Genomic DNA, 5,000 nt, shown 5'->3' on the forward strand with positions numbered 1-5,000 from the left:
TAAATCTTACCCTACACCTAACCCTCACCCTATGGTCAACCCTAACCCTAACCCTAACCCTAACCCTAAAGCTAACACTAACCCTAACCCTAACCATAACCCTAACCCTAAGCCTAACCCTAAACCTACACCTAACCCTCACCCTATGGTTAACCCTAACCCTAACCCTAACTCTGACCCTAAACTTAATCCCAACATTGCTGTGAACATTAACCCGAACCCTAACCCTAACCCAAACTCTAAATAAAACCGGAACTATAACCCTGACCCTAACCCTAACCCCAACCCTGACGCTAACCCGAACTCTAACCTGAACAATAACCCTAACTCTAGCCCTAACCCGAACCCTAACCCTAACCCTAACCCTAACCCTAACCCTAACCCTAACCCTAACCCTAACCTTAAACCTAACCCTAACCATTACCCTAACCCTACACCTAATCCTAACCCTATCCCTAGGCCTAACACTAACCCAAATGCTAAACCTAACCCTAACCCTAACCCTAAACCTAACCCTACATCTAACCCTACAGCTAACCCTTACACTAAACCTATCCCTAACACTGACCCTAACCCTAACCCAAATCTGAACCATATCCCAACCTTCTGTGAATCGTAAACTGAAACCTCACCCTAAACCTAACCCTACCCCTAACACTAACCCTGAATCTAACCCTAACCCTAACCCTAACCCTAACCCTAACCCTAACCCTAACCCTAACCCTAAACCTCATCCTGACCTTAACCATAACCCTAACCCTAACCCTAACCCTAACCCTAACCCTAACCCTAACCCTAAACCTCACCCTAACCCTAACGCTACCCCTAACCTAACCCTAACCTAACCCTAACCCTAGCCCTAACCCTAACCCTAACCCTAACCCTAACCCTAACCCTAACCCTAACCCTAACCCTAACCTAACCCTAACCCAAACCCTAACCCTAACCCTAACCCTAGCACTAACCCTAAGACTAACCCTAATCTTAACCCTAACCCTAACCCTAACCCTAACCCTAACCCTAACACTAACCCTAACCCTAACCCTAATAGTAACCTTATCCCTAACCCTAACCCTAACCCTAACCCTAACCCTAAGCCCTAACCCTAAACCTAATCCTCACCCTAACCCTAACCCTAACCCTAACCTAACCCTAACCTAACCCTAACCCTAACCCTAACCCTAACCCTAACCCTAACCCTAACCCTAACCCTAACCCTAACCCTAACCCTAACCCTAACCCTAACCCTACCCGAAACTCTAATCATAACCCTAACTCTAACCCTAACCCTAACCCTAACCCTAACCCTAACCCTAATCCTAGCCCTAAACTTAACCCTAACCCTAACCCTTAACCTAACCCTAACCCTAACTCTAACCGTACACCTAACCCTCACCCTATGGTCAACCCTAACCCTAACTCTGACCCTAAACTTAATCCCAACATTGCTGTGAACATTAACCCGAACCCTAACCCTAACCCAAACTCTAAATAAAACCGGAACTATAACCGTGACCCTAACCCTAACCCCAACCCTGACGCTAACCCGAACTCTAACCCGAACAATAACCCTAACGCTAGCCCTAACCCTAACCCTAACCCTAACCCTAACCCTAAACCTAATCCTGACCTTAACCATAATCCTAAACCTAACCCTAACCCTAACCCTAAACCTAATCCTGACCTTTACCATAACCCTAACCCTAACCTTAACCCTAACCCTAACCATAACCCTAACCCTACACCTAATCCTAACCCTATCCCTAGGCCTAACACTAACCCAAACGCTAAACCTAACCCTAACCCTAACCCTAAACCTAACCCTACATCTAACCCTAAAGCTAACCCTTACACTAAACCTATCCCTAACACTGACCCTAACCCTAACCCAAATCCAAACCATATCCCAACCTTCTGTGAATCGTAAACTGAAACCTCACCCTGACCCTAACCCTACCTCTAACACTAACCCTGAATCGAACGCTAAGCCTAACCCTAATCCTAACCCTAACCCTAGACCTAACCGTTACCCTATCCCTATCGCTAACCCTAACCCTAAATCTAACCATAACACTAGTCCCAACGCAACAAAATCCTAACCCTATAATGAAAACTAACGGTAACCCTAACTCTAACCCTAACCCTAACCCTAACCCTTACACTAAACCTATCCCTAACACTGACCCTAACCCTAACCCAAATCTGAACCATATCCCAACCTTCTGTGAATCGTAAACTGAAACCTCACCCTAAACCTAACCCTACCTCTAACACTAACCCTGAATCTAACGCTAAGCCTAACCCTAACCCTAACCCTAACCCTAACCCTAACCCTAACCTTAACCCTAAGCCTAACCTAGCCCTAACCCTAACCCTAACCCTAAGCCTAAACCTAACCCTAACCCTAACCCTAAACCTCATCCTGACCTTAACCATAACCCTAACCCTAACCCTAACCCTAACCCTAACCCTAACCCTAACCCTAACCTAACCCTAACCCTAACCCTAACCCTAACCCTAACCCTAACCCTAACCCTAACCTTAACCCTAAGCCTAACCTAGCCCTAACCCTAACCCTAAACCTAAGCCTAAACCTAACCCTAACCCTAACCCTAAACCTCATCCTGACCTTAACCATAACCCTAACCCTAACCCTAACCCTAACCCTAACCCTAACCCTAACCCTAACCCTAACCCTAACCCGTACCCTAACCCGTACCCTAACCTAACCCTAACCCTAACCCTAACCCTAACCCTAACCCTAACCATAACCCTAACCCTAACCCTAACCCTAACCCTAACCCCAACCCTAACCCTAACCCTAACCCTAACCCTAACCCTAACCCGAACCCTAACCCTAAACCTCATCCTGACCTTAACCATAACCATAACCCTAACCCTAACCCTAACCCTAACCCTAACCCTAACCCTAACCCTAACCCTAACCCTAACCCTAACCCTAACCCTAACCCTAACCCTAACCCTAACCCCGACTCTAATAATAAATCTAATCCCAACCTAACCCTAAACCTATCACTAACTCTAATCGTAACCTTAACGCTAACCCTAACCCTAAACCTAACCCTAACCCTAACCCTAATCCTCACCCTAACCCTAACGCTACCCCTAACCTAACCCTAACCTAACCCTAACCCTAGCCCTAACCCTAACCCTAACCCTAACCCTAACCCTAACCCTAACCCTAACCCTAACCCTAACCCTAACCCTAACCCTTACCCTAACCCTAACCCTAATCCTAGCCCTAAACTTAACCCTAACCCTAACCCTTAACCTAACCCTAACCCTAACTCTAACCCTACACCTAACCCTCACCCTATGGTCAACCCTAACACTAACTCTGACCCTAAACTTAATCCCAACATTGCTGTGAACCTTAACCCGAACCCTAACCCTAACCCTAACTCTAAATAAAACCGGAACTATAACCGTGACCCTAACCCTAACCCCAACCCTGACGCTAACCCGAACTCTAACCCGAACAATAACCCTAACGCTAGCCCTAAGCCTAACCCTAACCCTAACCCTAAACCTAATCCTGACCTTAACCAGAATCCTAAACCTAACCCTAACCCTAACCCTAAACCTAATCCTGACCTTTACCATAACCCTAACCCTAACCTAAACCCTAACCCTAACCATAACCCTAACCCTACACCTAATCCTAACTCTATCCCTAGGCCTAACACTAACCCAAAAGCTAAACCTAACCCTAACCCTAAACCTAACCCTACATCTAACCCTAAAGCTAACCCTTACACTAAACCTATCCCTAACACTGACCCTAACCCTAACCCAAATCCAAACCATATCCCAACCTTCTGTGAATCGTAAACTGAAACCTCACCCTGACCCTAACCCTACCTCTAACACTAACCCTGAATCTAACGCTAACCCTAACCCTAATCCTAACCCTAACCCTAGCCCTAACCCTAACCCTATCGCTAACCCTAACCCTAAATCGAACCATAACACTAGTCCCAACGCAACAAACTCCTAACCCTATAATGAAAACTAATTGTAACCCTAACCCTAACCCTAACCCTAAAGCTAACACTAACCCTAACCCTAACCCTAACCCTAGAACTAACCCGAACCCTAACCCTAACCCTAACCCTAACCCTAACCCTAACCCTAACCCTAACCCTAACCCTAACACTAACCGTAACGCTAACCCTAACCCTAACCCTAACCCTAACCCTAACCCTAACCCTAACCCTAACCCTAACCCTAACCCTAACCCCGACTCTAATAATAAATCTAATCCCAACCTAACCCTAAACCCATCACTAACTCAAATCGTAACCTTAACGCTAACCCTAACCCTAAACCTAACCCTAACCCTAACCCTAACCCAAATCCAAACCATATCCCAACCTTCTGTGAATCGTAAACTGAAACCTCACCCTGACCCTAACCCTACCTCTAACACTAACCCTGAATCTAACGCTAACCCTAACCCTAATCCTAACCCTAACCCTAGCCCTAACCCTAACCCTATCGCTAACCCTAACCCTAAATCGAACCATAACACTAGTCCCAACGCAACAAACTCCTAACCCTATAATGAAAACTAATTGTAACCCTAACCCTAACCCTAACCCTAAAGCTAACACTAACCCTAACCCTAACCCTAACCCTAGCACTAACCCGAACCCTAACCCTAACCCTAACCCTAATCCTAACCCTAACCCTAACACTAACCGTAACGCTAACCCTAACCCTAACCCTAAACCTAACCCTAACCCTAACCCTAACCCTAACCCTAACCCTAACCCCGACTCTAATAATAAATCTAATCCCAACCTAACCCTAAACCCATCACTAACTCTAATCGTAACCTTAACGCTAACCCTAACCCTAAACCTAACCCTAACCCTAACCCTAATCCTCACCCTAACCCTAACGCTACCCCTAACCTAACCCTAACCTAACCCTAACCCTAGCCCTAACCCTAACCCTAACCCTAACCGTAACGCTAA

This window comes from Sturnus vulgaris, chromosome 2 (assembly GCF_052056855.1).
Source record: "Sturnus vulgaris isolate bStuVul1 chromosome 2, bStuVul1.hap1, whole genome shotgun sequence".
Classification (NCBI taxonomy): Eukaryota; Metazoa; Chordata; class Aves; order Passeriformes; family Sturnidae; genus Sturnus; species Sturnus vulgaris.